This window comes from Bombina bombina, chromosome 10 (genome assembly GCF_027579735.1).
Source record: "Bombina bombina isolate aBomBom1 chromosome 10, aBomBom1.pri, whole genome shotgun sequence".
NCBI lineage: Eukaryota > Metazoa > Chordata > Amphibia > Anura > Bombinatoridae > Bombina > Bombina bombina.
The window spans coordinates 109,616,174-109,640,250 of NC_069508.1; the positions used below are offsets into that span (position 1 = coordinate 109,616,174).

The 24,077-nt window shown below is 36.9% G+C and overlaps 1 protein-coding gene across 1 annotated transcript in view; it reads right to left on the minus strand.

The window, feature by feature from the left end:
- The window catches only part of PAPPA2 (pappalysin 2), a 234,009-nt gene that overhangs the window by 23,666 nt on the left and 186,266 nt on the right, over window positions 1-24,077 (minus strand). The gene's annotated exons all lie outside the window — the stretch shown is intronic.

A 24,077-nucleotide genomic window follows, 5' to 3' on the forward strand; every position in this document is an offset into this window, starting at 1 on the left:
TCTGATAATGGAAGCAAATTGGAAGTTTTTTTTAAATTTGTACCTTTTACCTCTGCCTGCGGTTATCATTGCCTGAGCAAATTCTCAAGCGAGCCCGAAATGCTTGGACTCTGAAGCTGTGTTTGTAGTCCTTTTTTCTGAATCATGGCTTTAGCTTCCTTTAATATATGTTAGCGAACTAAGAATGAACTAAGGCACCTATTCTTTTTGTCATCTTTACAAAGCATGATTTAATAAAAAACAAATAAAAAATAAATAAATAACAAAAGCTTTTGAATGTTACATAATATTATATATCAAAGGAGATTTCCTAAAAAGGTACAATGTGTAAAAAACAAAAACAAAAAAACAACTTAAAAAGATTCAACAATCTAAATGTGTGTAGTTTAGAGGAGAGAAGAGAGGTGATTTGATAGGAAACCTTCAAGTTAAATTAAGCACTTAATAAAGCAAAAGTTAAAAGCATTTACACAAAAAAGAATAATATCAGACTTTATTGTGATTACATGAATCTTGTGTTTTGTCGCTCTTGGAAACCTTGGAATTAGATGTGCTAAATGAGATAAAAGCATACGACTTACCAAAAAATTCAGTTACAAAAGTTAAATTCATGTAACAATTCCATAGCTTACATAGGGTTGATCACCTTAGTTTGTTCTAAAATTATCGGTGTGTTAACATCTGTGGATGAGCCCTTTATGATGGGTGGTGAGAGTGTACAAGCCATTACTCCTGGGCCTCACCTCCAAACACATAGAAGCCTAATTCAAAAAGTTTAACAAGCAGCCTCCAAGTGTGCTTTACCTATCATGAGTTATGCATATTTTACATTCCAATGTTCTTCACAAAGAAGAAAATGTTCTATTTATTTTAAAATATTAGAACCCTTATAAAAATGTTTTGGTAATATTTATATGAATTTTTTTTTATTATTATATGTATTTTTATTGTTTTTTTTTTTAAATTCACTACCCTTTATGCATGGTCTTTAGTCACACTATACTGACGCGTGCTAACTTAGATTGCGCTTGAGTGGTCGCATTTAATTTCAACTTTTATAATATGAGTGATAGTTAACACAGGCGTGATATTGCAATATCCTGCTTGAGCATTGATTGCGCTAGAAGTAAGCTTTTTGCGCCTGTCAAGTTGCGCTCGTATTACGAGTTGAAATTAAACTGTTTCCGTTCGAGTGCTGACCCAATGAGCGCAAAAAGCCGAAGTTAGAATATCCTGTGTGCGTTCACGTATTCCCCTATAGAAGTCAATGGTGAATACAAAAGTGTAAAAAACCTTACTCACACGCAAACCTGATCATGAATGTTTCACGTTCCAATTTTCTTCACATAACAGAATATGTTCTATTCATAAATATATGTCTACATATATCTAATGTTTTTTTGGTACAATATATATTTATACCTATATATACATGTTTAGTATAGATATACTGTATATAGGAATATCTATTTAGAAATACTTAGAACATATTCTGCTATGTGCAGAACATTGGAATGTGATTTTTTTTATAGCAAAATAAGATACAATATAACTATTAGTTATATTGTAGCTAGCTTAGGGTTTTTTTACAGGTAAGTATGTATTTATTTTTAAATAGGAATTATTTAGTTAATAATTGTAAGGTTTATTTAGATTTATTTTAATTATATTTAAGTTAGGGGGTGTTAGGTTTAGGGTTACATTAGGATTAGGGGTTAATATATTTATGTAGAGTTAGTGATGTGGGAGGTCAGAGGTTTAAAGGTTAATAATTTATTTTAGTATATTTCGTTGTGGAGGCTTGCGGTTTAGTGGTTAATAGGTTTATTATAGCGGCGGTGTGGGCGGACGGCAGATTAGGGGTTAATAATTTTATTTTAGTGTTTGCTATGCGGGAGGGCAGCGGTTTAGCGGTTAATAGGTTTATTATAGCGGCGGTGTGGGCGGACGGCAGATTAGGGGTTAATAATTTTATTTTAGTGTTTGCAATGCGGGAGGGCCTCGGTTTAGGGGTTAATAAGGTAGTTTATGGTGTTTAGTGTACTTTGTAGCAGTTTAGTTATGAGTTTTATGCTACAGCTTTGTAACCTAAAACTCATAACTACTGACAAGATGGCGGTACGGATCTTGTCAGTATAGGGTGTACCGCTCACTTTTTGGCCTCCCAGGAAAACTCGTAATACCGGCGTTATGGGAGTCCCATTGAAAAAAGTGCGGTAGTGACGTTGTGTGACGGCCAAAAAGGTGTGCGGTACACCTATACCTACAAGACTTGTAATAGCGGCGTTAGGGAAAAAGCAGCATTATGAAGCATAACAATGCTTTTTCACTCGTAATCTAGCTGATAGCTCAAACCTTTCATGTTTCTACTACTTAAAGGGACAGTCTAGTCTAAAATAAACTTTCAGGATTCAGATAGGGCATGTAATTTTAAACATTTTTCCAATTTACTTTTATCACCAATTTTGCTTTGTTCTCTTGGTATTCTTAGTTGAAAGCTAAACCTAGGAGGTTCATAGGCTAATTTCTAAGCCCTTCAAGGCCGCCTCTTCTCTCAGGGCATTTTGACAGTTTTTCACCACTAGAGGGTGTTAGTTCATGTGTGTCATATAGATAACACTGTGCTCCTATGAGCCAGCACTGTCAAAAGAACTGAAATAAGGGGGCAGTTTGCAGAGGCTTAGATACAAGATAATCACAGAGGTAAAAAGTGTATTAATATAACTGTGTTGGTTATACAAAACAAGGGAATGGGTAATAAAGGGATTATCTATCTTTTAAAACAATACAAATTATGGTGTAGGCTGTCCCTTTTAACTGCAGATGGCTCCAATGCAATTATATGTGTTTATATGTGTATATGTTCAGCTGAAACAAGAAGAAAGACAGGAGCGCACAAACCAATCTAAGTGTAGATCAACGTTAATCTTTTAATGTAGGTCTTGAATAAAGAATCACACTATATAAAAGTTAAAACAGCACGATAAACACAGTAAAAATCACAGCAAACCCACTTCAGTGTCCTCTCCCAGCCAAGACGAGTGTTCCCTCAGCGTCTCAAACACTAAGAAGACAAGGGTGTGTGTCCCAAGGTAAGCCAATCCGGATGTCTTCAGTGGTTTTCGGTTTCCCTCATTGGCTTCAAAGTAGGGGTGTGTCCGCCAATCACACTCGTGCAATCTTTAGCACATTGAAGCTTTATGTTCCGTTGTTGCGGCTTAGGCTAACAGCAAATGTCCACACTATAACACGTTAGCCGCTGGGTACAGAGTTTTTGATGCGGGTATTTAAAATAAAAACTATATTGATCCTCAGCCCACGTACTTGCCAATAGCCTGACACTACTGTGGCCTCACCGGATCATATAAAAGACATTAAAAAAACCTTCTGCACACTCAGTCTTCTTGTTTCAGCTGATCATGTCGAGTTTGTGATGGGACTCTTTTAAAGGAGCAGTAGTGTATCTAAATTGTTGGAAATTGGACTTCCTTCCTTATGGTATATGTTTTGGCTTCACATTTAATGATCTATTCATCACAATACAGTGTGGCATTTTGATTTGTATGATGCTATCATTCATCACTAGCATAGCCATTTACTTATAATTATATTGTTAAAGGGGTAGGAAGTGTTCATATACTGAACGGTTATTTTTTGTTGCTTTCATATACTTATTGATATTTTTGTGATTGAAACAATTTCTTTAGGGCAGCGCCTAGTACACCCCCTATTCTATATGTGTATATGTGTTGGCAAATATATATATATTACATATCCATCTTTAGACATGTATATGTATGTATGTCTATGTTAAAGCCATTTGCCTGCCTTTTTTTTCCTAACACTTGAGACCTCATGGGGCCCATTTATCAAGCTGCAAATGGAGCTTGAGGGCCCGTGTTTCTGGCGAGCCTGCAGGCTGCTCCATAACCCTGTCCGCCTGCTCATCGCCGAAAATCAACCCAATCGGGTTGATTGACACTAGGGATGGGTGAATGTGTTTATATCCGAATTTGAATGTTAGAACGAATGTTATTGTAGAAATTCGATTTACATAATAGAACGTTGATAAGAACGAATATTCTTAAAAATTCGATTTTCTAATGTTATTTACAGTTTTCGAATGTCACATTCGAATTCGAATATTACATTTATAAAACACAATTGTAGACTAGAAACACTATTTCGAATGTCACATTCGAATCAAATGTCACATTCGAATATTACATTTATAAAACACAGTATTAGACTAGAAATACTATTTCGAATGTCACATTCGAATCGAATATCACATTTAAAACACAGTATTAGACTAGAAATACTATTTCAAATTTGAATATTACATTTATTAAACACAGTTGTAGACTAGAAATACTATTTCAAATTTGAATGTCACATTCGAATGTCACATTCGAATTCAAACATCACATTTCGAAATTGAATGAATACATAGCTAAACATTCTATTATTCAAACGAATATTTAGAATTTTATTGAAAAATTCGAAAACAAAAATTCGAAAATAGAATGTTAGAATGTTATATAAACATTCGAAATTCGATTCGAACGAATGTATCAAAAATCGTTTTAAATTTTGAATTTTTAGAAACATTCGCCCATCCCTAATTGACACCTCCCTGCTGGCGGCCGCAAATCTGTAGGGGGTGGAGTTGCACCAGCAGCTCACAAGAGCTGCTGGTGCAATGCTGAATACGGAGAGCGCATTGCTCTCCGCATTCAGCGAGGTCTGGCGGACCTGATCCGCACTGTCGGATCAGGTCTGCCAGACCTTTGATAAATATCCCCCCCATGTCTTTGAGCCCTTATAACTAGTTTTGTGCAATATTTTTTTTAGGAATTGGTATTAGACGGTGTTATTATGAGTGTAATGTATTTTGATATGTTTTGTGCAACTTTTTAGTTTCGTGAAACAGTTACCCAGAGCTCTGAAGTCACGGTAATCATTCAAGCGTAAATCATGATCATAGGGAGCTTAACGGAATATTAAACCCCAATTTTTTTTTTAAGATTTAGACAGAGAATGCTGTTTGAAACAACTTACTAATTTACTTCTATTATCTAATTTTCATTCAGTTCAGGAGCGTGCATGACTGTACGTATCTGGAGCAATATTTGGCCCCAGTTTTACAAGAATCTAATCCATTCACAAGAACCCTAGATGCAACCACAATTTCCTAACTAATTAGGTATCTCTTCAATAACGAAAACTATAGGAATGAAAAAATTGTATAATAGAAGTAAACTGTAAACTTTTTTAAATGTTATGCTCTGTCTGAATCACAAAATATTTTTGGGGAGTTTCATATCCCTTTTGATGAGTTTGTTAAAATAATATAACTATTTATATTAAAGGGATAGTCTAGTCAAAATTAAACTTTCATGATTCAGATAGAGCATGCAATTTTAAGCAACTTTCTAATTTACTCCTATTATCAAATTTTCTTCGTTCTATTGGTATCTTTATTTTAAAAAGCTGCAATAAAAGCTTAAAGGCCGGCCCATTTTTGGTTCAGCACCTGGGTATCGCTTGCTGATTGGATGGCTACATTTAGCCACCAATTAGCAAGTGCTACCCAGGTGCTGAACCAAAATGTGCCAGCTCCTAAGATTTAATTCCATTTTTTTTAAATAAAGATACCAATAGAATGAAGAAAAATTGATAATAGGAGAAAATGAGAAAGTTGCTTAAAATTGCATACTCTGTCTAAATAGTAACAGTTTAATTAGAGTTTAGTAACCGTTTAATTTAAAGTAGTCTATCCCTTTTAAGGAAATAATTTCTCTTATGAATATAGAATTTCATTATTTCAATGACACCTTGGGGTAGATTTAATAAATGTCGGACAGACATGATCTGCTGTAGCGGATCATGTCCACCAGACATCGCTAAATACCGACAGCAATGCTTGTGCAATGCTGCACCCTGCACATTAGCTGCCAATTGGCCGCTAGCAGGGGGTGTCAAACATCCCGATCGTATCTGATTGGGATGAATGCTGTCCGCCACCTCAAAAGTGGCGGATGAGTTAAGGAGCAGCGGTCTTATGACCGCTGCTTCATAACTTTTGCTTACGGTGAGCCGGAAGGCTCGCTTGGAAACAGCTGCGTTCGCAGCTTAATAAATCTAGCCCCTTGTGGGAAGTACTCATTAAATTGTCTGTGTCTTGGAATATAAATTTTCTTCTTTTAACCATTTGGTTTTACAGTCACAATTTTACATGAGTAATTTTCCCTTAATTGTAATGCCCACTAATAAATTACAAGAAAAGGACAAATATGTGAATAAACATTTTTTCCTTGTGTTAAAGGGACAATTTACTCAGAAAATTCAAAGCAGCAGCAACACCCTTTAAAATTGCTCTCTCCCTCCCAGTAAGGGGTTGATTTCTGCTTCTGCCTTTTGTTTACATAACCAGCAGTTAAATTAGATCTTTGGGAATATATTAAAAGGGAGAACAATTTTCAGTACATCCCCTATAAATGAGAATGCATTTTTATCTCATTTTCAATAGAGCTAAAAAGAACCTTGATGCTAAAATCAATGCAAGAATAGGCAAATTGTTGTATCTTCTGTTTGTAAATGCCAGTGAAGTCAATGCAAATATAAATGCCTCTGTAGTAAACATGAGGATAAAATCTTAAATGCTTTATTCTAAGATATAAAAGTATTAAAAGCATAATGGTACCACAGCGATAAACTGAAGGTGTCAGTTGTAAAATCCATAATTGCTTATGATATGGATTGAGCTTTAAGTCATTATTCTGATAAGGTTTTGAGTGATTTCTATCCTTTATAGTTCACAGTATCTTCAGTTTTATACAACTGTATTATATTAATGGAGCCCCGGGGTGTCACAGTTATTGAAAAAGTAAATATTGTGTCACATGTATTTAAAAAAACACAGTAAATCTCACAGCAAGATAAAAAAAAAAAATCCAGCCTCATTTTTTTCAGTGACAATAAAATACATTAATCTTTTTTCAATGAAGGGCTAGATTACAAGTGAGGCGCAAACTGTTTTGCGCAAGCTATATCGTCTTTTCACAAGCCTTTTTCATTGCGCTGATATTACAAGTTGAGCGAAATCGCAATTGCACTAGCGTAATCGCCGTTTGCGCTTCAATCCCTACCGCGATCTCAGAGCTGTGGTTAACTGTTTTCCGAAACAAAAAAGTTGCACAAAACACATTAGCAATACATGACAAAGTACAGTTTCACTGTCTAATAAAAAAAATATTACACAAAGTTATAAGGGCTCAAAGATATGAGATCTTGGGTATATGTAATGTATTTATGTGTGTATATATGTATTGACAGATTAGGATTTTTGCACTATTCGGGTTAACGCTTCTGCAAAATAACGGCTAGTTTACGAGTTTGTCAGTAATGGTGTGCGATGCTAACGAGCAATTTTCCCTCACCGTTCACCTACAGACAACGCTGGTATTACGGGTTTTTACAAACCCGGCGTTAGCCGCAGTAAAGTGAGCAGAGAGCAAAATTTTGCTCCACATCTCACCTCAATACCAGCGCTGCTTACGGTAGTGGTGAGTTGGCAAAACGTGCTCATGCACGATTTCCCCATAGGAATCAATGGGGGAGAGCCGGATTTATTTTTATTTTACAGGCAACTTCGTATTTATTTTAACTAGGTACAATAGTTATAACTATTTAATAGCTACCTAGTTAAAATAAAGACAAATTTACCTGTAAAATAAAACCTAACCTAAGTTACAATTACATCTAACACTACATTATAATTAAATTAATTCCCTAAATTAACTACAATTAAATACAATTTTCTAAAGTACGAAAAAAACCAAACACTAAATTACAGAAAATAATTACAAGTTTTTTAAACTAATTACACCTAATCTAATCCCCCTAATAAAATAAAAAAGCCTCCCAAAATAATAAAAAGCCCTACCCTATACTAAATTACAAATAGCCCTTAAAAGGGCCTTTTGCGGGGCATTGCCCCAAAGTAATCAGCTCTTTTACCTGTAAAAAAAAGTACAATACCCCCCAACATTAAAACCCACCACCCACACACCCAACCCTACTCTAAAACCCACCCAATCCCCCCTTAATAAAACCTAACACTAACCCCTTGAAGATCACCCTACCTTTGACAAGTCTTCACCCAACCGGGCCGAAGTCATCAACGAAGCCGGGCGAAGTGGTCCTCCAGACGGACAGAAGTCTTCATCCAAGCCGGCCAGAAGAGGTCCTCCAGACGGGCAGAAGTCTTCATCCAGGCGGCATCTTCTATCTTCATCCATCCGGCGCAGAGCGGGTCCATCTTCAAGACATCCGACGCGTAGCATCCTCTTTGTTCTTCATCCGACGACTGAATGAAGGTTCCTTTAAATGACGTCATCCAAGATGGCGTCCCTTCAATTCCGATTGGCTGATAGAATTCTATCAGCCAATCGGAATTAAGGTAGAGAAAATCCTATTGGCTGATGCAATCAGCCAATAGGATTGAACTTCAATCCTATTGGCTGATTGGAACAGCCAATAGGATTGAGGTTGCATTCTATTGGCTGTTCCAATCAGCCAATAGGATTGAAGTTCAATCCTATTGGCTGATTGCATCAGCCAATAGGATATTTTCTACCTTAATTCTGATTGGCTGATAGAATTCTATCAGCCAATCGGAATTGAAGGGACGCCATCTTGGATGACGTCATTTAAAGGAACCTTCATTCAGTCGTCGGATGAAGAACAAAGAGGATGCTACGCGTCGGATGTCTTGAAGATGGACCCGCTCTGCGCCGGATGGATGAAGATAGAAGATGCCGCCTGGATGAAGACTTCTGCCCGTCTGGAGGACCTCTTCTGGCCGGCTTGGATGAAGACTTCTGTCCGTCTGGAGGACCACTTAGCCCGGCTTCGTTGAGGACTTCGACTTGGTTGGGTGAAGACATCTCAAGGTAGGGTGATCTTCAAGGGGTTAGTGTTAGGTTTTATTAAGGGGGGATTGGGTGGGTTTTAGAGTAGGGTTGGGTGTGTGGGTGGTGGGTTTTAATGTTTTTTTTACAGGTAAAAGAGCTAATTACTTTGGGGCAATTCCCTGCAAAGGGCCTTTTTAAGGGCTATTTGTAATTTAGTATAGGGTAGGGCTTTTTATTATTTTGGGGGGCTTTTTTATTTTATTAGGGGGATTAGATTAGGTGTAATTAGTTTAAAAAACTTGTAATTATTTTATTATTTTCTGTAATTTAGTGTTTTTTTTTTTTTCGTACTTTAGATCATTGTATTTAATTGTATTTAATTGTAGTTAATTTAGGGAATTAATTTAATTGTAGTGTAGTGTTAGGTGTAATTGTAACTTAGGTTAGGTTTTATTTTTACAGGTAAATTTGTCTTTATTTTAACTAGGTAGCTATTAAATAGTTAATAACTATTTAATAACTATTGTACCTAGTTAAAATAAATACAAAGTTGCCTGTAAAATAACTATTAGTTATATTGTAGCTAGCTATGGGTTTATTTTATAGGTAAGTATTTAGTTTTAAATAGGAATAATTTAGTTAATGATAGTTATTTTATTTAGATTTATTTAAATTATATTTAAGTTAGGGAAGTGTTAGGGTTAGACTTAGATTAGGGGTTAATAACTTTAATATAGTGGCGGCGACGTTGGGGGCGGCAGATTAGGGGTTAATAAATGTAGGTAGGTGTCGGCGATGTTAGGGACGGCAGATTAGAGGTTAATAATAGTTAACTAGTGTTTGCGATGCGGGAGTGCGGCGGTTTAGAGGTTAATATATTTATTAAAGTGGCGGCGATGTCCTGTTCGGCAGATAAGGGGTTAAAAAATGTATTTTAGTGTTTGCGATGTGGGGGGGCCTCGGCTTAGGGGTTAATAGGTAGTTTATGGTGTTAGTGTACTTTTTAGCACTTTAGTTAAGAATTTTATGCTACGGCGTTAGCCCATAAAACTCTTAACTACTGACTTTTAAATGCGGTACCAGTCTTGACAGGAGAGGCTGTACCGCTCACTTTTTGGAAGACTCGTAATACCGGCGTTATGCAAGTCCCATTGAAAATATAATACGCAATTGACGTGGATTTGCGGTATTTTCGAGTCTGACAAAAAAAGTGAGCGGTGAGCCTGTCATTTCAAGACTCGTAATACCAGCGGGCGTTAAAAAGCAGCGTTGGAACCTCTCAACGCTGCTTTTTAAGGCTAACGCAAGACTCGTAATCTAGCCGTAAGTTTTTAGTTTTTTTAACTTGTAATATAAATTAGCGCAAAAAGCTTAACTCTAGCTGAGTTTTCGTGATTGTGGGAAAAGAAAACGTGCCCAAAATGTTGCAACAGTGATGTCCTTGATGCATCATCATCCTAGATTTAAAAAAATTGCTAGTGACACTAATATCCCTCTCAAAACACTTGCTGCAACTTTGTTGCTCAGAAATTGCAGTATTCAAAGAGATCTGTGCCCATCCCTGATTAGCGCAGCAAGTGGCAAAATCAGCTCCATTTAAATCAATGCAGTGGCTTCCATCTCAAAGCTGTCATCTTCTCGCAACACAAGGCGATTTCCACTGTCATAGATACCAGCAGCAGACAAATATATATTTTTTTAAATTGCAAAACTTATTTGTCAATCACAATCATGAATTGTCAGTGCAACTGATATCACCTTCTATAACAAAATCATGAAACTGCTAAGTTACGAGGTTTAAAGTATCACCAAAAGTTCAATATCTCACTGTACAGAACGAGGTTTTGTCTTTTCTAAATACTATTCTTATTTTAAAAACAAAAGATCAAGGCTGCTTTTGCTAATTGTAATTAATGAATTATCAGGGGTGATTAAAGGGACAGGAAACCTCAAAATTTTCTTTTGTAATTTGGATAGAACATACAATATTAAACAACAATATTAAACAACTTTCCAATTTACTTCTATTATCAAATTTGCTTAATTATCTTGTTATCCTTTGCTGAAGGAACAGCAATGCACTACTGGCAGCTAGCTGAACACATCTAGTTAGCCAATCACAAGAGACAAATGTGTGCAGGCACCAATAAGCAGCTAGCTCCCACTAGTGCATGATATGTGTTTATTAATTTTCAACAAGGGATATCAAGAGAACGAAGCACATTTAAAAATAGAAGTGAATTTAAAAGTGTCTTAAAATTACATGCTCTATCTGAATCATAAAGTTAAATTTTGACTTTCCTATCCCTTTAGGCATTTAATTTTTCCTTTTTACACTTTTACGTTCCTTAGCCGTTTTATATAGTATTTTTTTTTCTGGAGGAGCACTTTTTAAATATTGACCACAGTGTACTATTATCACCACTCATTGGACTCAATAGAAACCAATAAAAGATAACTTAAAGGGACATAAAACCCAATTTTTTTTCTTTCATGATTCAGATAGAACATAACATTTTAAACAACTTTCTAATTTACTTCTATTATCATATTTTCTTCGTTTTCTTGTTATCCTTTGTTGAAATGCAGAAATGTTAGCTCAAGAGTGTGCACGTGTCTGCAGCAGTTTTGCAACAATGTTATACATTGGCAGGAACACTAGATGGCAGCACTATTTCCTGTCATGTAGTACTTCAGGCATGTGCACGCCACCTAGGTATCTCTTCAACAAAGAATAACAGGAGAATGAAATAAATTTCATAATAGAAGTAAATTGGAAACTTTTTAAAAATGGTATTCTCTATCTGAATCATGAAAGAAAATTTTTAGGTTTAATATCCCTTTAAAAAACATTGTGGAATAATCCCTTTATACAGCGTTTAAGAAAGAAAAAAAATTACCCATGTAAAATTAAAGGGACACTGAACCCAGTTTTTTTCTTTGGTGATTCAGATAGAGCATGCAATTTTAAGCAACTTTCTAATTTACTCCTATTATCAATTTTTCTTCGTTCACTTGCTATCTTTATTTGAAAAAGAAGGCATCTAAGCTTCTTTTTTGGTTCATTTGTCTAGACAGCACTTTTTTTATTAGTGGATGAATTTATTCACCAATCAGCAAGAAGAACCCAGGGTGTTCACCAAAAATGGTCCGACATCTAAACTTACATTCTTGCATTTCAAATAAAGATACCAAAAGAATGAAGAAAATTTGATAATAGGAGTAAATTAGAAAGTTGCTTAAAATGTCATGCTCTATCTGAATCATGAAAGAAAAGATTTGGGTTCAGTGTCCCTTTAACCATCCTGATAATTGTTAAAGGGACATAAAACCCAACATTTTCTTTCATGATTCAAACAGAAGTAAATTGGAAAGTTGTTCAAAATTGTATGTTCTATTATCAAATTTTCTTTGTTATATTGTTATCCTTTGTTGAAAAGCAGAAAGGTAAGTTTAGGAGTGTGCACGTGTCTGCAGCACTTTATGGCAACAGTTTTGCAACAATGATATACATTATTAAGAGCACTAGAGGGCAGCACTATTTCCTGTCATGTAGTGCTTCAGGGATGTTGAACAAAGAATAGCAGGAGAACGAAGCAAATTGGAAACTTTTTTTTAAATTGTATTCTCTATCTGAATCATGAAAGAAAAAAATTGGGTTTCATGACCCTTTAAACAATCTGAATGTCATTTGAATATGACCATCTAAAATCACGAAGAACAGTGCAGGAAATTTATTTTCTGTAAGAAGAAAGTGGGCGACAACTAATATCATCTTCTATAATGGGATTTTAACAGTTCTCATGAAACGGCTATGTTACAAGGTTTCAAATATCGCCAAAAGTTCCAAACCAACATTGCACAAAACAAGGTTTATCTTTTCTAAATATTATTCCTATTAATATAAGACTATGGTGACGAAATGTTCTAGATATTGTAAATTGGGATGACGTGAACCTGGATTTTTTTTTTTTTTTTTTTTAAAACCTATGCAAAAGATCTTGTTCACCAACAAACCGGCTAAATCCTGATCATGACCACGCTGACAGAAATCATGTTAGAAAGTAAAAAATCGCAATCATTAAAATAGCCTTATGAAATAAAAGAAATATGTTAAAGGGAAATTAAACAGCTGGCTACAGGATACAAGTCAATCTCTTTTTTAACTCATTACAGAATCTAGCTGCTAAAGTTCTGCATTTTATACTGGGGGCCGCCATCTTGTTGCATCATGTGACAGAAGCAGTGCACTTTCACAGATCTGCTTTTTGACAGTTGTTTCTTTCACTTCAGTTTAGCTCACATAATGGAGAGCAGACGTATTACATTTTTAAATTTTGTTTGCACAGTTTAAAAGTTAAATAATATAATATAAGCTCCAAGATGGGGCGCCCAGTATGCTTGTTATGGATTTAAATAAGATAACAAATTTGAAGTCAGCAGCAAACACAGGAGGAACGGAATTCCTATAAGCCATTTGTAGACTTGGCAGTCATCATTTCCATTATTTTGCTTTTCCTATAGAAAGTAAGTCATGTGAGATCTCGTATATGGCTTTTAAATACATGTACTTATAGAAATTTATATAAGGACTAATATTGACGGACTATACAATAACAATGGTTAGTAGGGATGGGCGAATGTTTCTAAAAATTCGAAATTTAAAACTAATTTTGATACATTTGTTCATTCAAATTGAATTTTCGAATGTTTATATAACATTCTAACATTCTATTTTCGAATTTTCGTTTGAGTTTTTCAATAAAATTTGAAAATATTTGTTTGAATAATAGATTGTTTAGCTATGTATTCATTCAATTTTGATATGTAATATTTGAATTAAAATGTGATATATTTGAATTTGAATGTAAGATACTAATTCAAAATAGTATTTCTAGTCTACAACTGTTTAATAAATAGTAATAGTCAAATTCGAATGCCACATTAAAATTTGAATGTCAAATTCGAATTTGAAATAGAATTTCTAGTCTAATTCTGTGTTTTTTTTAATGTAATATTCAAATTTGAATGTAACATTCAAATTTGAAATAGTATTTTTAGTCTACAACTGTGTTAAATAAATGTAATATTCGAATGTGACATTCAAATTCGAATGTAGTATTTATATTCAAAATAGTATTTTATAGTCTACAACTGTGTTTTTATAAATGTAATATTCAAATGTCACATTTGAATTCGAATGTCACATTCGAATTTGAAAGTGACATTCGAAAACTGTAAATGACATTCGATAACAGAATTTTTAAGAATATTCGTTCTTATCAACATTCGATTATGTAAATTGAATTTCTACAATGACATTCATTCTAACATTCAAATTCAAATATAAACACATTCGCCCATCCCTAATGGTTAGACACAAAAATGTTGAAATGTCCAGTTTTTTGTATTTATCCCTGGACAGTTTTTTTTTATGAAAGCTGGTAAAATGAAATGCAAAAGTATGAAAACAATATCTACAACAAAAGTATAAGGTGGGATATTTTTTACCATTTTATACCTGCAGATTACTGGCAAAAATGTAAACAAACGCACATCTATGAAATAATCCACTTTAACATAAGCACAAAACAAGTTAAATAAAAAGATAATGGAAAACTAAATAACCTTATCAGACATAACGGCAAGACGAGAGACTTCCCATGTGCATTTAAATCTTCTTAAAACCTGCATGCCCAGCACACAACAGATAGATGGCCAGGCACTTGTTTGCATCTGTGAAATTGCGAGGCAAAGCCTATGAGTCATGGCTAGGGAGGGTCAAATCATGTTTATGATGGAGTTGAGGTTCTTCTTCTGCAGCAACATTTCTGTGGTTGCATTATTTTGGTCCCATGTCATCATAGTTGGGAAGATATTATAGTCAAAGACTAAAGAAGTTTTTTTATCACTACAACATATATATATATATATAGCATTGTAGGAAGAGAGGGCACTCACGGGATTTAGAATAATCAATAATGTTTATTTAGAATACATCATGAGAAGTCATAGTTGACGTTTTCTCTCTTCATCTGGAGTACGGCGTGTTAGCCGAATTGAGATTAAATTGGTCTTGAAGAAGGCACATTGAATGGGCCGAAACGTCAACTATGACTTCTCATGATGTATTCTAAATATGTATTCTAAATAAACACTATTGATTGTTCTCTCTTCCTACAAGGCTTTATATTTGATCATTGAGGAATGCACCCAGGTCACCATTCTGCCACAGAGGTTTGAGTGCTGGGCTACCGCCTATTTGACAGTGTGTATATATGTATATATATATATATATATACAAAAAAAAAAACAGAGACCACACTCTTAGGGCTTATTTTCACCACCACTGTGGACTTTAATCAATTAGTAACGTTTCGGGGTTTCCCCCTTTATCAAACATCGATGTTTGATAAAGGGGGAAACCCCGAAACATTACTAATTGATTAAAGTCCACAGTGGTGGTGAAAATAAGCCCTAAGAGTGCGGTTTCTGTTTTTTGTGTATATTATTTTTATGCACTGCACCTAGGCACTATATTAACAACGGGAGTGCTTGGTGACTACAGTTTGCTTATATATATACATATATATATATATATATATATATATATATATATGTGTATGTATGTGTATATATGTATGTGTATATATATATATATATATATATATATATATATATATATATATATATATATATATATATATATATATATATACTAACTGAGAATAAAAGCAATATATCATAAGCTATCAATGCGATTCTGGTATTGTTACTGTTGTGTGTAAATCTCTGTGCTATAGTTCTTAAAGCAATTACCCTAACTTTCAGCTCTCCCAGTATGACAGCATGATAAAATGCTAGTAAATCATCTTGCAACACAGATACATCAAACAGTGACATGTGAATGATAAAAATGTTAGAGGGAAATCACGAGTGAACGCATCTCTCCTGCTGATATTAAACAGTGCATGTCACAAAAGTGACACTATAGAATATTATAGTGGCCTAATATAAATGGACAATCACTGAAGTGCACTTCAGCTACAATGCAAATTCTGTGGTTGAACTCTCGTAGATTGAACAAGCAGTCTAAACTCTTGATATGATAACCAATCTGTTAAACTACTGCAGGGTAAATGAATGATTATGCTGCTGGAGACCAGTAGGTTTGCTTGAATCGTATCGTTATTGGAAAAAAAAAAAAATAGTATAACAAATGTGATAAGACATAACAAAACAAAAAACAACAAATGAACATTATACCCAGTTTAAAGGGGCAGTATACATCAATTTTCATTTAACTGCATATACCCGTATTGGCCCGAGTATAGGCCGCACCTGATTATAAGCAGCACCCTTAAAGTTTGGTGCCATTTTAAAGAAAATGAACATTTTATAGAAAATATACACATAAAGTGCTATGCCAAACATTTAACTTATTTTCTAATGTATTTACTTAGGTTTTCACTTTGTCTGGTATATTGCTTTGCTGACTAACATTTGACAAACACCCTTGTAGCACAACATTTTAAGAGAAAACAATGTTTTATATTGCAATGACAACAAGTGTTCTGGTTTCTGTACAAAAAATACCACCACCTTTATAGTTTATATTCCTATTGAGAATATGCCAACAGCTGTAAATGTATGTCCTTATAATAGCTTAACAAAATACCCTACCTGACCCCACAGCACCTCCACACTGCTTCCTCTCCTGTCCCTGCAAAACCAGAGAGAGACCAGAATCTGTAATACGGGAAATTCCTGAACTTACCACAGCGTGAACCTCTTTACTTCCGGGCCCAGGATTTCCGTGCAAAGGACTACAATACCCAGAGGGCTTGACCAGGCTCCACTGTCAGCTTAAGCCATCTTCAAGTCTGTCCGCCCACTTCCCAGCCCTAGATGCCCACAGCAGCCCCCATTGTCATGATCCTCACTGCTGCTGTCTATTGTTCTACTGTCTGCTCCGCTCCAGCCTCCAACTGCCCCCATAGCACACACAGTTACACTGCGGCAAAAACTGCTGTATAGCTTCCGATTATAGGCCGCGTCTGAATATAGGCCGCACCCCTAATTTAAAGATTTGCATTAGGGTAAAAAAGTGCGGCCTATACTCAGGCCAATACGGTAATAAACACTACTATAAAGAATAATATGCACTGATACTGATGTAAAAATACAGTATAAAACGTTTTAAAAACTTACTTAGCAGCTCCCAATTTAACACTGTTAATGAGATAAGCTTGGGACACCCACTGAAAGGGGCTGATAGCAGAACCTCCCCCTTTCCCTGCATATGAAAAGACCCATTATACAAACAGAAGCAGTCTGAAGTCTGTATACATCAGTATACATCTAACACTTTGAGGCTTGGTTAGAAACCTGAAAATCAGCGCAATCTTATTTCAAAATAAGCAAAACTATGCATTTTTACAAAAACACACCCAGATGGGCTATATAAATTGATTATCTACAAAACACTTATGCAAAGAAAAATCTAGTGTACAATGTCCCTTTAACCATCCAGCATATGTCTGAATAGAAGATCTTCATGTAGATTCTTAAAGGGACCCTAAACATTAAATACATTTCAGGAACCTCCCTCTAATCATGGGAGCTGCCATTATGGAACCTAAGTTACACAACAGTTATATGAGGGAGAGTTACTGCACATGTGCAAACAGGTCAACAATAAAATGTAGTGAATGATAGATATCAACATGGCGGCACCCATGATTACAAGAAGGCAGGGAATAAATTCAATACTAGGTTTATAGAGTGCATTGCGGGCCAGATTACAAGTAGCATGCTATTTTTTTTCCCGCTCATTCACTAACTGCGCTCAAAGTAAAAAATTTGTGTGGCCGCATTAGTGCTGGTATTACAAGTTGAAAGACACAGATACGTTAACTTCAGGGAGCTAGATATTGTGACCGCACTAACTCCCTCTCCTTATAGACTTCGCAATATGGTCTTTTTACAATCAATTTCCATTGCGCAGGTATTATAAGTCTTGAAAAATTGTGATTGCAAGCATGCATTTGTCTTTTATGCAACAATCGTTTCACGAAACCCTTTAAAAATACATTACAAAGTACAGTTACACTCATATAAACACTGTCCAATAAAAATTATTTAAAAAAAAATATTGCATACAAAAGTTATAGGGGATCAAATATATGCAATCTCGGTTGTTCGGAAAAAAAAAACTTTTACATTGACATACATACACATACGTTTATATGTATACAGATATGTTTAACTATGGTGATAATGAAAATATTTTACATTACAATCTTATGCACATTGCGCAATATCTAAGATGGATTTTCTATGAGAGGTTCACATATAGATCTCTAGATATCTATTCATAAATATATTCATATACATATCTCACTATAAATAGATATTATCAGTCCAAAAATCATCACATATATAGAGAATTATTTATTTATAAATAAATAGAACATATTCTGTTCTGAAAACATTTTTGCAATATGAAATATCCGCATTTTCATGTACACTTTCATAGGCGAATACGTCATGGGCTTTGCGCAACAGATTAGGGGTTTAGAGGTTTGTTTGTTTATCTATTTGTCTTCTCCATTGACTTCTATTGGAGAATACGTGAACGGGCTGTTTGGATTACGAGGCTTAATGTACGTACAAAATAAGTTATTTTGCAACTCGTAATAGCTGCACAACCCCAGATGCGGAAAAGCCATAACTCATACAGAGTTTTCGCAACTGATTTGGGATCCCATTCCCCCTTGGCACCACCTAGTTTCCCACTTTGTTTTTTCTCGGAGAGATGTCGTGGGGAATCCCCTAGCCTTGACAATACTCAGTACTCTGTAGCTCTCAAATCTGAACCACAGCAGGTTTTCCCCACTGGGTCCTGCTAGTTGTGAAGCAGTTACAAGGGTTCCTGAGTGGTAAAGATCAGAAATCTTAGCTATTTCTTTAATCTTCCAAAAGTCCAAGTGGATCTCCGGTGAGCTCCACAGCAACCCCTTCAGACTCTAAATAGGGGGAGGGTAGGATGAAACACCCAACCAGTGACTTAGCTCGTACCAGATGCGTAGTGAATGACTGACAATGGGATTGTTGATCTGAGCAGAGAGATTCACGTGCTTAGGGACCCAGATGGCATCTCGCAGGTCTAGGTTTGCCGGTAGGGCTAATTGCTCCAAGTGGTACCAGCCTGGTCTATCTGTCTCTACTCCCCATGCAGAAACATGTGTGAGCCTCGTCGCTTCGTAATATAGGTAGATGTTTGGAAACATAATACCACCCTTAGAAAAGGGTCTCTGAAGAATTTGTATGCTATTCTGGGAACCTTGTGTCTCCATACATAACGGAGGAAAATTCTGTGGATCTGTTGAAGAATCCGGTGAGGCACATTAAGTGGGAGGCATCGGAAAAGATATAAGACCTTCGGGAGGAGCAACATCTTAAGTGTGGCGACACATCCCAACCAGGAAATTTCCCGGTGGTCCCACGCAATTGTAAAAGATCTGATGTCGGCCAGCAGTTTGTCAAAGTTGAGTTTGATCATAGTGTCTACATTGCCGCTAAGCATTACACCCAAATGGGTTAAGTATTCTGTAGACCACTGAAAGTCACATTTATCTCGCAATGGGGTTCCAGTGGGGTTCCATTCCTACGGGCATCTGAGAATATCGTAATTAAGCGTCTTGTGTTGTCTGGGCCTTGGCGGCCTTTGGTGAAGCCGACCTAGTCTGCAGGTTAACCAACCTATCCGCTAGAAGTTTCGAGTAAAGTTTCGTGTCAACATTAATTAGCGAAATCGAACGGTAGCTACTATATAGCATCACATCCTTGTTTGGTTTGGGAATAGTGACGATTGACGCCTCAAGGTTCTCTCTCAGTATTTGGCCATCTGTTTTAATTTCGTTAAAAAGTGGCCCTAGCACTGGGATCAATAGCTTTGAAAATCTCTTATAAAAAAAGCCAGGGAAACCATCCGGTCCCGGGGCCTTATTATTTTTCAGATTTTTAAGAAGTAGTGAGATTTCCCTGTTATTAAACGGTTCTAGGAGAGACTCTCCATCTTCCTCTGAGAGCGCCTGAAGGTGGAGTCCCCAAAGGAAATCACCGACCTCCGCAACCGAGGCCGACCCAGGGTGCTCACTTTTTGGCTATGTTGTATAGCTTGTCATAAAATGTAGTAAAGGCTGATCCAATAGCAGCCAGGGCACATACTCTCTTGCTGTGTTGAACAATGTAAGGCATTCTTGCTGCAGCCGCTCGCTTCCTCAGTTTACCAGCTAAAAGCGAATCCGCCTTGTTGCTTTTGTGGTAGAGGAGCTGTTTGAAAGCGGAGAGAGCCTTTTGGACCCTCTGTAGTTCCAGCTCTTTAATCAGGCCTCTTAGTCTCTGTACCTCCATAGAGAGTAACTGGGAAGGATTTTTTCTATTTAAAATTTCCGCCACACGAAGGTCACAATGGAGCTTCCCCAAGGGAGCACCCCTCAAGCGGCGCAGTTCTGCCACCTTAGTAATACATACACCACGTAAATAAGCTTTCAAGGCCACAAATCTAATCTGGTGGGATGTTTGTCCCTCTCGGTTGTCTTGTAAGAACTTAATGATCTCCTCCTCGAGTCCCAAGAGAAAAGTATCTTTCCATAAAAACCGTGGAAACCTCCAAGGAGGCCTATCTGTAGAAGCTTGTGAGCCATGCACCCGAAATGTGACTGCATCATGGTCCGACCAGGTACAATAATGTATATTCGACCTGTCAACAGAGTTCAATGTCCATGAGTTAACAAAAAATAATCAAGTCTAGAATAAGACCTATGAGAGGCCGAGAAATAAGTAAAATCTTTTGCATCGGGGTGGTGTGCCCGCCATACATCAAAAAGAGAATGTTGGGCGATCAAGTGTTGGAACCTTGGGGCCAGCAAAATGGTATAAGAGTCTATCTGCTTATGAGAAGGGATTTTCTTATCAAGGAGAGGGTCCCAAACCAGATTAAAGTCGCCTTCCAAGACCAAGGTGCCCTGTTTCAGTCTATCAACTAGGAGGAGGGTCCTTTTTAGGAAGGGAACCTGTCTCTGGTTAGGACTATATATATTAACAAGAGTGAACAATTGATCATTAAGTTTCCCAATCAAGATGAGGAAGCGACCCTCCTCATCTCTTTCAGCATGAACTAGATGAAACACAACCTTTTTATTAATCAGAATAGAGACACCTCTCGCTTTATCTTTGTAGGTGAAGTGAAATATTTCGGAATAGTCAGAAAACCTAAGTGTAGGCATATGCGTGGTCGACCAATGGGTCTCCTGCAGATAGACCACATCTGGATTTTGTGATTTGAGAAAGTTTCTTAACAGGCTGCGCTTGTTAGGGGAATTCAGCCCCTTCACATTCAAAGTGAGGAAGGTTAAAGCCATGTTATGTGCCCTCCTGTTTTACAAAGCACAACAGGAGCAAACAACCACAAAAAAAAAGGGAAAAAGAAAGGAAAAAAAAGAAGGGGGGGGATTCCCACTCGCAAAGGGTAGGGAAAAGAGAGGAATAGCAAAGAAAAGGTGAAAGTCTGGGGTATAGCGGGAGATGTGTTGTCAGAGAACTAAACCCCTCTGCAACGTGAAGGGCTAGCAACTGGGACTCTCACCAAATATTCAACCAAGTCTGGATACTATCATGCAATGGAACAAGAAAAGAATTGGAATCTGTGTTCAAGTGTTTACAATGTAAACTACATTCTGAGGGGGGGCAGAAACCTGGTGGAAAGGTTTTCTTAAATCTTTAGGAAGACAGCCATGATAGCCAGCGGTCACAGGGGTACTTAACATAGATCAAATTTAAAACTTCCTCAAAAACATTACTAATAGGTAGAAAATTACTAACATGTAGGAGTAAGGGGGGAGAGGTAAATATAAACAGGTGAGCTTGGTCCCACGATTCTGGTAGACAGGACCTGGAAAGCTCGTCGTAATGGGTTTGGTAGCCTAACTGGGTTGGTTGAATCTAAGCTAAAGAGTGTAAGTGAAAATGAGTGAACTTATAAATACACTGTATGGCCAGGGTCGAAATATACTGTAACACCCCTCCTGCTAATCTCACAGTGTGTATCATTGATAGTGGTATAAGTCAGAGTGGACTAAGATCTATAGGCCCCTGATAATGAGTCGTCTATTAATACATAATAAAGTAAATGGAAACAATATACAATTATCAAACTCACTTGGGGGTTCAAACGCATACAAACAAATACATTGCAACCCAGTATATAATACAATCCCACGGAAAAAAAAAGGGGGGGGGGAGGTAGAGACAAAACCGGCATGTGAACATTAGGTAGGAGAGTTCTCTAGAGATCCTCCTCTGCTCTGCCCCATCGCATCACTTATATGGAACCACAATCGGTCCCGTGTCATCTCCGGGAAAAACACTCCCGATTTAATCCAAGGCCTGTCATAGCCATGGTGCAGAGCAGAACCTGAGGGTACCCCAACAGAATTGTTCGAACATGGACTTGCAGCCTCTAGTTACTATTACATGGTCACACAAAACATTGGGTCTAGGGAAATGTAACAGTTAAACATTGGGGTAACCTACGTGAACAGCACCTGTTGAAGGATCATTAACGCTCTAACAGTGAAGGTATGTGACCTGTGTATCTATAGTTGGGGGGGGGGGGAGAGAAAAAAAAAAGGGAACCACTGGAGATTTTATATGAGTTCACATTAACTTTAAATTATAACCTTAGCATTTAAATCGGGGTATTAGGCACAACCTATCCCACATAACAATACTTATGTATCCTTTTTTTCCATAACCCAATGGACCTTGTTTCGTGGAGAGTCAGTAGGATTATAGCATAGGTATTTAACTTTAAGTCTGTTTTGTCTGGGGGTTCCCCCACATTGCTCTTGTTGTAATACTATTTTTAATGGAATACCAATAAAATAAGATTTTTATTTATTTTTGGTGCCTGGCATGCTTTTCTGCTTTTTTCTGATTAGGTATTTAACTAGACAGGTTCTCAAAATAAAAGACCAAAAGGAATTTATTATGTCCAGATAGAACCAGTCTGTAATGCTTCAAGCCCACCTGCCGTAAAGGAAAGAACATGGAACCAAAACAATAGCATTAAACACAATCCCCCCTTTTCAAACTAAAATACTTATCGTCCTGGGTTAATCAGTCACTTGGAATCTGGAGCGGGAGAATCAGACAGGAGTAAACCAGCAGTAGAGGATGGATCAGTGCCCGAAGGCAAACTGGGAGTAGAAGACAGCGTCTTATGGTTGGGTTGTCTCTGTGGTAAAGGCTGCCACTCAGAAGCAGGCCTAATAAGAGTGGACTGTGTTTTCAGTGGGACAGCTACTGGGGTTGCAGAAGGTTTCTCCCCTGGAGATGAAGGACGACCCCTGGGCCCGGGTGTATGAAGTAGATCCCATTCTTTAAGATATTGTCGGGCTCTGTCTGGAGTATTAGCTGCAAAGAGGTGACCTTCTTTGTGGATGAGAAGCTTCGTTGGGTATCCCCATCTGTATTTAATTCCGTGTTGCCGGAGAACTTTAGTGGTTTCCCTGAATGTGGCTCTCTTCTGGATAGTAAACTGTGAAAGGTCCGGAAAAACTTGGATGCCCTGAAACTTTTCTGGTAAAGTAGGATTGGAAAGCATCGCCTTGGCAATCTGCTCTTTGTATGTAAAAAAATGGAAGCCGGCAATCACATCTCTGGGCTTTTCAGATGGAACATTTCGCCCTCTGGGCAGCCTATGAACTCTGTCCAGTAAATTTTCATTAGGCAACTGTGGTGTCTTGAGGAGGCCACAAAACTCGGCTAAGTAAGCCTCCAAATCAGCAATAGGGATTTCCTCAAGGATCCCCCGAAATCTGAGATTGTTGCGGCGGGAACGGTCTTCGATGTCTGCCATCTTTGCTTCTACCGTGTCGAGCATATCCACCACTACGTGAGAATGGTTGGAAAGATTAACCTGTTCTACTGCCAGATCTTCCTGCTTTTGCTCTAAGGCCTCTACTCTCTCACTGATTGTGCCGATATCTTTTCTTAGGTCAGCTATAGAACTTTTAAAAGTTTTAGTGAGAGAGTCTTGTAGGTTAGTAATTTTTTGAGTAATTGTATTAACAATTTCGGACGCCATAGTGG